Source organism: Pogona vitticeps, chromosome 2, assembly GCF_051106095.1.
Source record: "Pogona vitticeps strain Pit_001003342236 chromosome 2, PviZW2.1, whole genome shotgun sequence".
In the NCBI taxonomy this organism is placed as follows: Eukaryota; Metazoa; Chordata; class Lepidosauria; order Squamata; family Agamidae; genus Pogona; species Pogona vitticeps.
In genome coordinates, this window is record NC_135784.1 from 87,282,819 (window position 1) to 87,296,273 (window position 13,455).

Here is a 13,455-nt window from a genome sequence, read left to right on the forward strand (position 1 = left end):
TTCAATATGCCAGCAAGTTTGGAAAACTCAACAGTGGCCAGAGGATTGGAAAAGATCAGTCTACATCCCAATCCCAAAGAAAGGCAGTGCCAAAGAATGCTCCAACTACCGTACAATTGCACTCATTTCACACGCTAGCAAGGTTATGCTCAAAATCCTCCAAGGTAGGCTTCAGCAGTATGTGGACCGAGAACTCCCAGAAGTACAAGCTGGATTCCGAAGAGGCAGAGGAACTCGAGACCAAATTGCTAACTTGCGCTGGATTATGGAGAAAGCCAGAGAGTTCCAGAAAAATATCTACTTCTGCTTCATTGACTATGCGAAAGCCTTTGACTGTGTGGACCACAGCAAACTATGGCAAGTTCTTAAAGAAATGGGAGTGCCTGACCACTTTATCTGTCTCCTGAGAAACCTATATGTGGGACAGGAAGCAACAGTTAGAACTGGTCATGGAACAACTGAGTGGTTCAAAATTGGGAAAGGAGTACGGCAAGGCTGTATATTGTCCCCCAGCTTATTTAACTTATATGCAGAATACATCATGCGGAAGGCTGGACTGGAAGAAACCCAAGCCGGAATTAAGATTGCCGGAAGAAATATCAACAACCTCCGATATGCAGATGATACCACTCTGATGGCAGAAAGTGAGGAGGAATTAAAGAACCTTGTAATGAGAGTGAAAGAGGAGAGTGCAAAAAACGGCCTGAAACTCAACATCAAAAAAAACTAAGATCATGGCCACTGGTCCCATCACCTCCTGGGAAATAGAAGGGGAAGATATGGAGGCAGTGTCAAATTTTATGTTCCTGGGCTCCATGATCACTGCAGATGGAGACAGCAGCCCTGAAATTAAAAGGCGCCTTCTTCTTGGGAGGAAAGCGATGACAAATCTGGACAGCATCTTGAAAAGCAGAGACATCACCTTGCCAACAAAAGTCCGAATAGTCAAAGCTATGGTTTTTCCTGTCGTGATGTATGGAAGTGAGAGCTGGACCATAAAGAAAGCAGACCGCCGAAGAATTGATGCCTTTGAATTGTGGTGCTGGAGGAGGCTCTTGAGAATCCCCTGGACTGCAAGGAGAACAAACCTATCAGTTCTAAAGGAAATCAACCCTGAGTGCTCACTGGAAGGACAGATCCTGAAGCTGAGGCTCCAGTACTTTGGCCATCTAATGAGAAGAAAAGACTCCCTGGAAAAGACCCTGATGTTGGGAAAGTGTGACGGCAAGAGGAGAGGGGGACGACCGAGGATGAGATGGCTGGACAGTGTCTGCGAAGCAACCAACATGAACCTGACACAACTCCGGGAGGCGGTGGAGGACAGGAGGGCCTGGCGTGCTCTGGTCCATGGGGTCACGAAGAGTCGGACACGACTAAACGACTAAACACACAAACACCTGCCAAGATGAATACAGACAAACAAACCATGCGTTGTTTGGAAATTGGCTTATGTTTACTGTCCAACTCCAGGCAATGTTACACAGATTGCTTACAAGGCCTGCCTTTCCCAGGAGATAACTCTGACACAACTACAGTTAAAATCCATACTTTGAACCTTCAGTGAGTTGATCTGTTAATTCAGTGGACAAAAGTTCACATTTTATTGTAAAGCTACTAACCTGTAGTATGAAAAAAATGCTACAATGCTACCACTGCTATGGCAGGCACTCTGAGGCTCATCTTCTCCCACATGTATTCAAATGCCGCTGAAGTATCATGCACACTAATGGCCTAATAACAATTATGCTATGTTTTAAATTTCTGTGGACAGCGTATACAGGCACTGAGTGGGAGACAGTGTGGCTATGCTGCTGCTGGTTGCCAGCCTTCCTGGGGGAGTTTGGCTTGGACTCCCTCGGCCTTGCAGGGCTGGGCCCTCATTGCCTCTGGCTGCCACACACTCTCCTCAACATCAGCCACCTGTCTCAGAGGGGAGAAGGGGATTTTATTGTGATTATCAATTGTCATCAGGTTAGGTACCAAGAGACCCACAGTGGATCTGAGGGAACAGGAAGGGGGGAGGGTGTTGGAGGGGGCAGCCATTGAGGTGATGCTAGGTATGGGAAGGAATGGTGGTGGGGGTAGAACATGCCCACGTAGGAGAAGAGAGGTTAGATATCTTACATCTATCCCCTCTTTTAGTTCTACCCCCAACCAGATGGTATCAGGCGACCATATCAGCAAACCCTCGGGCCACACAGTGCTGTTGATAAATGCCAGGTCAGTACAAAATAAGACTGCCCTCATCCAAGATGTAATTCTGGATGAGGGTGCTGACTTGGCATGTATTACTGAGACCTGGGTGGGAGAGGAGGGTGGTGTTCCCCTCTCCCAGCTGTGTCCACCTGGGTACTTGCTCCAGCACCAATGTCACTCAGAGGGTTGGGGAGGAGGAGTTGCTATAGTCTATAGGAGTTCTATCTCTTTGACCAGGCTTCCTATCCCTTTGAGAGGAGGTCTTGAGGGCCTGTATTGTGTGTTGGGCTTACGAGACAGATTGGGGATTCTGTTGGTGCACCATCCACCATGCTGTGTAGCAGTTGCTCTGTCCCATGGTGTTTATGTTATGGGGTTCCTCAGGGCTCGATACTGTCCCCCATGCTGTTTAACATCTACATGGAACTGCTAGGAGAGGTCATCAGGAGGTATGGGCTGAGGAGTCAGCAATATGCTGATGACACTCAGCTCTACCTCTCATCTTCCACCAATCCAGGTGAGGTGGTTTCTGTGCTGAACTTATGTCTGGACCTGATCATGGACTGGATGAGGGTTAATAAACTGAAACTCAATCTAGACAAGACTGAAGTGCTGTGAGTGGGTGCTTTGCCGAACAGGCTGGAGGGCCATTTCCCACCCCTGAATGGGGTTAAACTCCCCCAAGGGACAGAGTCTGCAGCCTGGGGCTGCTCCAGGACCCCAGTCTAACTCTAGAAGCCCAGGTGGACTTGGTGGCCAGGGGCACATTCCTTCAGCTGCGGAAATTATGCCAGCTACTGTCCTACCTGGACGAGCGGAGTCTCATGACAGTTACACACGCATTGGTAACATCTCATATATATTACTGCAATCTGCTCTACGTGGGGCTGCCTTTGAAAATAGTCTGGCGACTGGTAAGTGGTGGGGCTGCTAGGGGACACATCAAGCCAATTCTGCTTAAATTACATTGGCTACCAGTTGCTGCCCGGGGCCAATACAAAGTGCTTGTTTTGACATATAAAGCCCTAACGGCCTGGGCCCTGGATACCTGAAGGACTGCCTCCTTCCCTATGAACCCACCCGGCAATTAAGATCTAGCCAGGGGGGCCTTTTAAAAGAGACGTCCCTCAAGGAGGTAAGATAGATGGCTTGTAGACAAAGGGCCTTTTTGGCAGCTGCCCCCAGACAATGGGACACCATCCCAATTGAGATTTGTCTGGCGCTGACGCTGATGACATTTCGATGGCAGGTCAAAACCTTCCTGTTCCAGAAGGTTTTTAATTGAAATAATATCAACTGTGGGTCCTGATGGCAATTTTTAGAGTACATATTTTAATTGTATTTTAATTGTTTTATCTTTTTAACTATATTTTAATTGTTGTAAGCAGCCCAGAGACCTTTGGGTAGTGTGGACGGCATATAAGTTAAATAAATAAATATTTCCTGTATATACACTGTCAACATAAATGGCACATGCTACAAAGGCCTATTTACTTCTGTGAATGTGTTTTATAAATCTCTTGGTTCCGTAGAGCAAACACCAGCCACCTGAAAGATACTTTGCTGAGTGTAAGATGTATGCAGGTGTAATTGAGCTTCCCTTCACATCAGGGATTGTGTGAATTTATGCTCAAAGGTCTGTGCCCTAGGATTGCAGAACATGGTGCACAAAAAAGTTACAAGAGGGCCCCCAGGAGAATGTTTCTTTATTTTTGCCCTGCAGGCTTTTTTTCTGGCTTTCCTGTCCCCACTCTCCTTCTGTATGTACATATCTGTTCCAGGGGGGCAGCTCTGCACATCTACCGCCGCAAAAGCATAAAAAGTTTCATTGGCACAAACTTTTGTGGCCTGCAGCCAATGCCATCTGAAGTTTCACTCTTCCAGAAGCTGGTGGTTCAAGCCACTTCTTAAATGTAGCTTGTTTCCAATGAACTGCTCAGGTTCAGACTAATGGCTAGCACAGTGGAATTTTAGACTTCTGGGGCTTTTGAAATGCTTACTGTAATGCCATATTCCCTTAGGTTTCAAACACAGTTTGCCAGGCAGCTGCTCAAGAAAAATGAGGCTAAAGCCAACTCGGATACATTTCTTTGCTGGAACCCAGTTGCCATTTCTACATTCACTCATTTAATCATATAGTTTATATCCCATCTTTTCCCAGAAATTCACAATACAAGAAATACTAAAAGCATATTAAAAAACAAATAAAATTGAAGGTTTAAATTACAGAATAGCCAGTTCTTCTTCTTCTTCTTAACTGGAATATGAGTTTCCTTTCTAACTATATGCCTTGAGACAACCATTTCTTGGTTTTGAGGAATTGGGGACTTGGATCAGCCCCCCCCCCCCCGTCCTTTGTCAGTGGCTCCAACTCCTGGTTCATTTGCAGGTCCTATTTAAAGGCCTGGCCTTAAATTTTAAAAACGTATACAGTTTGGTTACCTGAATGATTGGATTACCTGAAAGATCCCCATTACACATGAAACGCCTATTTGAATACAAAGAACATCTCTGGAGTTCCTATTTTAGTGTTTCCTCCAAGGAGGAAGGTGCCTGGCCACCAGCCAGAATGAAATTCGGGCAGCAGCACAGTCGTTAGGGAGCATTTTTTTTCTTGCCAGATGAAGACCTTCTAATTCAGCCAGGCCTGTTAAATAATTTATGCTCTATGTGCAGTTTGGGTCTCTCCAATCAAAATCAGTGTGCTTAATTGTTTTCATTTTAATCATCATTGCTTTTCACTCCATATTTTAAAGTGGCATTTGTTGTGAGCCTTCCAGACAACGTGTACTAGGGGGCCCATCTGTACATAACACTACATACAGCACATGTATTAAAAAGACCTTCAGAAACGTATGGCATGAGCACTGGGCCGTGTATCATTTTGTTTGACTTAAGGGTGTGCACTACTCCTTGCAAGCTTGCAGATTGTTTCCTTAAAAATTATGGGGAACTGAGAGAAACACAATATAATCAAAGACAAATGTGGTACGAGTCACTTAAGGCTCCTTTGAGGGAGTGAGCCTGTGGTGCCTATCAAGGTATTTACTTCCCTGCAAGTTGCCACTCCAGCTTCCCTTGACATATGACAAGCAAAGGAACCACACAATCTCTTATCTACAAACGGCATGGAGATGCCCCTGTAAGGTAGGCATGTCAGCAGTTCATGATACAAAGACTGGAATGGGAACTTGGGTTAGGGATACAAGCTGGGATGAGGCGAGGGACGTGTTTCCAGAAAATTGTGCAAAGGCTATTCATTAATCCAGCACCAAAGAGATGAGACATCATTAGCCTTTCCCATCTGGTTGGCCTACAACTTACAACAGTGGGGACACTTTCTATGGCTTATGGCAATTATAGACAACACGTTCCACAGCCCTCGCAAGTCATAGTGGGGTAACCCATATCATAGTGAGCAAAGGAATACTTTGGATCAAAGGAAAAGGAGCTAGTGATCTTGCTTATTTTCCAGGGCAGGAAAGATGGAGTGGAGAAAAGGAACTCCATGAACCAGCACCACGATCTCAGGCTTGGGAACATCTCTGTTCTATCCCTGAGCCAAGGATAAAGATTTCCACCAGAACAATTTGCTTAATGACTGAGAGCGCAGGGTATGGTTTTAGTAAGGACTGTGTTCCCACAGAGCAATAAAAATATGAGTCCCAGTGAATAATATCAATGTCTAAATGAACTGGGGGAGCGGCACTGATCTGCACTCATCAAGTAGGATGGTTAAATCCGGGGAAGGGTCCCACCTGCCTCCCAATATTGAAGTGTGTCAGAGGTGAAGCACTGTACCACTTAACTAACTCTGGCTGTAAGGCACAGCTGGACTGTCAAAACGCCTCAGTTTAACAAAGGCTAAAGTCTTGCTGAACTAGTGAATCAGTGTCAGAACAGTGAATTTCTCATGGGGTGAGATTGAGAGAGAGAGAGAGAGGGAGGGAAAAAGAGAGAGAAAAAGGGACAGCGAGGGAGGAAAAAAGAGGAGGAGGGCTAGAGGAGGGGGGTTCCATTTTGTACACACTTAATGGTACAGAAATATCACAGAAAGAAGCTAATCACTGGGACAAGTGTGGGAATGATCTAGCAATTACCTGCTCTGTCAGCTTCTTGAGCACATCAGGGATGCTGCCAAAAGGCTCTCTAGATTTTTCTTTCCTTAATTTTTAAAAACCTGAAATGTCATCTCCTTCTTCTTCCCCCAGCATGGGTGGCTCTAGGTGAGCTATTGTGCAGGAAAATGTGACAAAGAGTTGAGGAGAGGGGTTGGAAAATCAGTCAGCGTCACTTTCTCAAACATCCACGTTTTTTTTTTTTTTAAACCCAAAACTCAAGTTCTTCTTATCTGAGACGTGAAGACATTTGCAAATTTTGGTAAATTCTTCACAAACAGCCAAAAAGAATATTTTTTTCTCTCTTGTTTGTACTGGTGAAAAATTCAGTTGTTTCAGCTTACCTCATTATGGAGAGGACTGTGCTTCCACACAGCTGTTAGGACAAGAAGACTCTCTTAGAAAAAAAAAATAAATAAAAAGAAGAGACCCTAACCCACCAACAAGAACACGGCTGAACACATAGGGACGCAAACGCAAACATTTAAGAGTTAAAGCACTCAAAGCTCGGATGGACTAAATAAAGGAGTTATCCAGTTTCAGATTTTTCCATTTAAAAAAAAAGATCTCAGGTTCCTTCCATCTTTAGTATGAATAAATTTGTGAATTTTAGCAACTGCTTATAATAAATGTATGGTATGGCACTCTTGGCCATCTCTAATGGATGAATGGGTTGGAAATAAGCTGGGTGAGGGCAGGAAGCATTCAAAAGAAAAAGGGTATGGATGGCATCACCCACCCAGTCTTTGCTCACCCACAGGCCAAACACTTTCAGAAGGGAAATTTACCCTAGAACCCTGGGAAAGCTGCCTTATTGTGAACCAGGCTATTGTTCAGAGCATTGTTACATCCAGCCCATCATTGTTGACATGGACTGGCAGCTGCTTGACTTGATTTTGTTCAGTATTCTTTCCCTGCCTGTCCTGGAGATTGAACACAGGCCCTTTTGCATGCAAAGCATGTGCTCTGGTACTGAGCAATGGCCCCTCTTTGTCCCAATCCACAGGAATCCTCTACTGAGTACAATGCTGCTGAAACGAAAGTGTGTTGGCTGAGATTTGAACAGTTGTACAACTCCCATAACAAACGGGGCTTATAGAAAAGGTGTTCCCAAGGTATCTCGAATTCAAGAGCATTTGCAATGTGAGAGAATCTCACGGATCCCTCAAACCTTCCTTTCAATCTTGCTGCCTTTAATTTTCAAGTAACCCATACAAGCATCCTAGAAGAAACAAGAAGTGAATAGTGTCTAATGCGCAATGGGTAGTTCCAAAGAGCAGCTGGACAATCTGACTTTCATTTAGTCATCTCTAGATGAACATCATCCTAACTGGTTATTCCATTTCACCGTGGGGCCAAAGGAGACAGAATTGGGCAGCCACATTTGTTCTCTGTCTGTCTTTCTCATTAAATTTAAAGCATGGGATGGGCATCTAATATGTAAAGCAAAATGGGTATTTGTGCAAAGGTAGTTATTTCTCCTTGCTCTTTCACTATAGTCACTTTCCTTTCCAATCCTTGAACCCTAGAACTCCTAGAACAGCACTATATGAAGTCTCAGTTTTGCCTCTGCCATCATGGGCTTGTTGAGAGCTATCCTTGTTTCTCCTGGGGCAGAGTGTGTGAGGAAATATGGCTTAATAATTAACAATAATAAACTTCCTATATTCAGGCAGGAACTTACAGGCAGAATGGCTTCAAGTCTCCCTCAGTAGAACAGCCTTTATTTGTTAGTTTATCTCAACTGGCACTTACTGTCTCAATGCATTCACTCAAAGACTCTGTTAATGATAAAAAAAAATTAATATTTCCATTTACAGTGGTGCCCCGCATAGCGAGGTTAATCCGTTCCGAATTAACCTTTGCTATGGGAAAACATCGTAAAACGGATCCAAAAAACCCATTGGAACTCATTAAACAAAGTTTAATGCGCTCCAATTGGGCCCAAAACTCACCGTTCTCCGATGTTTTCCCTTGTCCCGGCAGCCATCTTGGGTGTACCGGCGGCCATTTTGAGCATCCCGGCAGCCATTTTGGGTTTACCGGTGCCCATTTTTTGTGTTCTGGTGGCCATCTTGAGTGTACCGGCGGCCATTTTTTGTGTTCTGGTGGCCATCTTGGTTGTGCCGGCGGCCATTTTGGAACCGCTGAACAGCTGTTCCCCCATCGTAATGCAAGCATGCCCTCGCATTAGCGATGGGGAAATCCACATCGCAATGCGGATTCATCGTTCAACGGTGCACTCATTATACGAGGCACCACTGTACTTACATTTCTTCACAGATAAAAACAAACATCATGTGCTAACTGATCATAGAATCATAGAAAAGTGAAGTTGGAAGGGGCCTACAAGGTCATCAAGTCCAACCCTCTGCTCAATGCAGGGATACAATCAAAGCATATCTGCCAAGTGATTGTCTATGTTTTCCTTGAATGCCCCCAGTGTTGGAGCACTCACCAACTCCTGAGGTAACTGGTTCCACTGTTGTACTGCTCTAACAGTTTTAGGACGTTTTTCCTGATATTCAATCGAAATCAGGCTTCCTTTAATTTGACCCCATTGTTGTGTGCCCAGCACTCTGGGATGATCGAGAACAGATCTTGTCCCTCCTCTGTATGACAACCTTTCAAATATTTGAAAACTGTTGTCATATCTCCCCTCAGTCTTGTTTTCTCAAGGCTAAACATGCTCAGTTCTTTCAGCCTTTCCTTATAAGGCTTGGTTTCCAGCCCCCTGATCATCCTTGCTACTCTCATCTGAACTTGTTCCAATTTGTTAACATCCTTCTTGAAGTATGGTGTCCAGAACTGGACACAATACTCAAGGTGAGGCCTAACCAGCGCTGAATAAAGGGGGACTAGCTTGCAGGATTTGGAAACTAGACTTCTGTTAATGCAGCCTAAAAGAGCATTTGCCTTTTTTGTAGCCACATCACACTGTTGGCTCATATTTAGCTCGTGATTTATGACAATTCCAAGATCCTTCTTGCTTGTAGTTTTGCTGAGCCAGGTATCCCCCATCTTGTAACGGTGCAATTGGTTTCTTTTTCCGAGGTGCAGGACTTTGCATTTATCCCTGTTGAATTTCATTCTGTTGCTTTTGGCCCAGTGCTCCCTCCCATCAAGGTCATTTTGAATTTTGTTTCTGTCTTCTAAGGTGTTAGCTATTTCACTCAGTTTTGTATCATCTGCAAATCTGACAAGCATTCCCTGCACTCCCTCATCCAAGTCATTAATAAAAATATTGAAGAGCACTGGGCCCAGGACTGAGCCTTGGGGAACCCCACTTGTGACCTCCTCCCAGATAGAGAAAGACCCATTAATCATCACCCTCTGAGTACGATTCTGTAGCCATTACATCACTGAGCTTAAGGGGCTAGCTAACGTCATTATTGCTAATGTGATGAAGCTACATAGCTGATAGAACACTTTCACTGTCCACCTCTGACAGATTCAATTCCAACACTGACAGAACCCTAACTCACTGTAAAAAAGCGGGAAAAGAATCTGAGGCAGAGAGGGAACGATTGGCTGTTGCTGAGTTGACTGACATGCACTCCAGTCCAGAAAAGTCCTTCCCAGCTAAAAACTCCTTAAAGGCATCCTATGCAGGTTGTTAGGTATCCAACAGTTTCGGGTGCCCTCTTCTGGTACCCAGCCTGGAGAACTGAAGAGGGGTCAGTGCAGCCCCTGTCCCTGGGGAAGTTCTCCATACCTACCATACAAATACGTGGGAGACACGTGGTTAAGAAAATGTGACTGTTCCTTTTGCACCTACTCGGACGATACAGGCTGTAGCAGGAAGGGAGTCTAGCCACTATCTCCTCTCTTCCTTTTGTACATCCATACCTATATTTTAGGCAAGTAACGGGACTTTCCAGTTTGGAAAAGATCAGTTGGGTTAATCTTCAATCGAGACAGAGGACTTCTATAACTGATATGCAAATTTGGTAGACATACAGCTAGGTGGGTTTTTCTTATGCAAACTCTTCCAGCTCTGTCTTCGGCAAAGAGAGTATTGCACATTCATTTGTACCGAGTCTGATCTCTGTTATCCTCTTATGTAAACCACAGCGCAATGCTGATTTTAACATCCCTTTCATTAAAAAGCCCAGATCCTCTGAGGCTTAATTCCTTAGAGTCTGCCATTTGGAAACACTTTTCCAGGTTGAAGACTGAAGAGATGTATACCTGTGGTAGGCGAGAACACACCAACAGGTCTTTTAAAAAGCGATCACATCTTTCTAGAAAGCTCAGGCTACCTCTGACATTTTGCTGTCTGAAGAAGAGCAGGAAATAGCAGTCCCGTTGTTATTTTGAACAAAATGCAGGGTACTCAGAGCCACATATTTTGGTAAACAAGGCAGCAACTTTCACATGCATCTCTCTTTAGACTTGACTGCAAAAATCAAGAGAAAACGGTAATTATAAATTAAATAACCAATACTTTGTTGCGCTTTCATGCCACTGTGTCATATCTGGTATTGGGTGCATCCATCTCAACCTGGCTGATGGTGGAACTGATCTTACTGGAGGGTCCATTACAGAAATGAGACTTGAGGAGGGCAGTGCTTAAATGCATTCCAAAGGGATCCGAAAAGTAGCATCTCAGCAAAAAGTGATGCAGCAGGAGCAGAAGGAGCAGCAGCAGCAGCTGTAGTATTTCTGTCTCCTTCTACAGATGCCACCTTAATGGCCCAAACAGTTCATATAAAGTACAGCTGTTGGTTTATGCTATCTTGGATCCTGAGTGTTTTTAATTCAGGGATGCTACAGCTGCTACTCTTGGTCCTGAGGTTTGTACTGTACACTGCCTGTTCTGAAAAGAGACACAATGGATGCCTGGAAATATCTTAGCAGAACAGAAATGCTGAAAACCATTGTTTAATGACACAAAGGAAAAAGAGGGCATCCATTCTGTGGATTTTACTGTGAACCACATTCTGAATAGGGGTTTTCTTCTTGGCTTTCACTCTCCTTTGGATTTTCAACCACACCAGTGCTGCTAACTTGTACAGAGGCTTTGCTTCTCTCAAGCAGGAATAGGCACCTTGTAGCCTTCCACATGCCGATGGACTATACTGTTCCTTAACACTGACTCTGCTGGCTAAGGCTGAGGGTGGCTGCCATCCAACAAGATCTGAAGAAGCATATGCTTCCTACCCCTCCTCTAGGGTTGCTGTATGCCACTTCCTCTGGACACTCCATCCACAGTTCTGCTGCAGGATGCAGCTTTTGCAAAGCCATTAGCATGGGCCCCGAGCAGCGGTTTCATTAGAAACTCACCAAATAAATACAATTAAACTAAATTCCATCTGCTCAATCTCCGGAGGAACAGAAGAGCTAATTGTTCAAGTGGAGTGCGTGGCCTGTGGATGAGACACTGCTGCAGTTAGCAGCTCTGGCCCCTTTTCTGTCCCTGCTTCCCAATCCCAATTTATTCTGGCTCCTCGCTTTGATCTGCCCTGCCCCATGCTTGCCTGTCAGGTCGACTGCTATCAAAAGCAGCTGTCCACCAGCAGCAGAGGTGAAGTCATTAATGGGTGGTGCTGTGAACTCCAGAGCCAAATGTTTATAGCAGTGTTTTCAAAGCTGCCTTCAGCGGAAGGAAGGAAGGAAGGAAGGAAGGAAGGAAGGAAGGAAGGAAGGAAGGAAGGAAGGAAGGAAGGAAGGAAGGAAGGAAGGAAGGAAGGAAGGAAGGAAGGAAGGAAGGAGATAGTTATCTCTTCATTTGATCAAGCCAAAGCAACCATTCTGTCTTCTTCCATCAGCCTTAACAAACAAGAGAACAGAACACACTACATGGGAGAACAAATGCTCCCACTCACTTCAAACCTGCAAGTGGCCCAATCATAATCTCCTCAATAGGGCAAACAAACCATGTACTGGGATGGGGAACCCACAGTTTTGCAGGGCTGTCAAGTTTTTGCAGGTTTGTTCACTGCTGCCTCACTATCTTTACACCAGCCATCAAACTCTGAGGGATTTTGCAACTTCACACAACTTGATCACTACAAGCCAAGCTATGTAGTGCATGTAAGATCTGTTATTAGCTTCCTAGACTTAAGTGTTGACATATATCTAATAGGTGGATTGTAATATTTGTTTTCCACACAGTTAAAGCAACTTAGTTGAGAGTTAACAGTTCAGCCAGGCTATGAGTTGACCTCTCAACACTTCTAAATAACTAGTTATATGTTGCCTATCCTCTTGACACGTTGTCACTGTCCTCTTTGGGCTTCCTTTTTAATCCCTCTACTCTTTGACTTTCTCCCTTTTGTGGCATCTGTTTTTGCATCTCCGCCTGAGAAGAGCAGGCACCACTACTTGTGCTTGGTAAGAAGCCACACAGAAGGGTGGAACTGAATGAATGAATGGCAGCACAGCAGAAAGTTCAGCGCCATCTCTTGACAATACTTTCCGCCTCCATCTCATCCCAATGCTCAGGGGGAGATCTCCTCAGCCTGAGCTCCTTTTTGTCCTGGAAATGCATGCTTTTTATTATGATAATTATTGTTGTTCTCCCTCTTCTGCTGCATGTTGGGTGGGAAATTACAGGCCTTCTATTCTCTTGTGTAGCAAATATTTCCCTCCTGCTCTCATGCTAATTGCTTCCTTCCCTTTCACACTATTGTCCAGGACTCATTAATAATCTAATCCTGAAAGGATGAAGGAAGAGGCAGAGCTGACCAGGTGAAATCCCAGCTGGGCAGCAGCCCTCCCCAAAGTCCCAAAGAGCAGACCTCTCCTTTAAGCACCCCCCTCCGGTCTGCCATGCAAAACAGCTTCGGGTTTCTGTGAAGAAAAAGGCTCAATGGATAAATAGAAACTCTCAACTAATGGAATGAGAGGGAAACAAAGGCTTCCGGGTCCAATTCCTGTTACGTTCATGTCCTTCTACATAAAATATCTTCTACAAAGAGTTCCATTGTACTTTTCCACGACATGCACTACTACACAACCTAGAATCGATACTATACATGGAAAAGGTGTGGCCTACAGAAATCCTGTCACTCTCTCTAGTACTATGCTGGGCAACACTGTTGGACCCAGGGGGCCATTTGGTCATGACCCTAGATGTGCTGCAGGCCGCCTCTCCCTGCCACCATGCTGATGAAATGTAGAGAAAACCAGAGGGGGG

At 44.7% G+C, this 13,455-nt stretch overlaps 1 protein-coding gene across 3 annotated transcripts in view; it reads right to left on the reverse strand.

Annotated features, from left to right (window-relative positions):
* CPLX2 (complexin 2) overlaps window positions 1-13,455 on the reverse strand; it is a 170,188-nt gene that overhangs the window by 49,490 nt on the left and 107,243 nt on the right. The window lies entirely within an intron of this gene.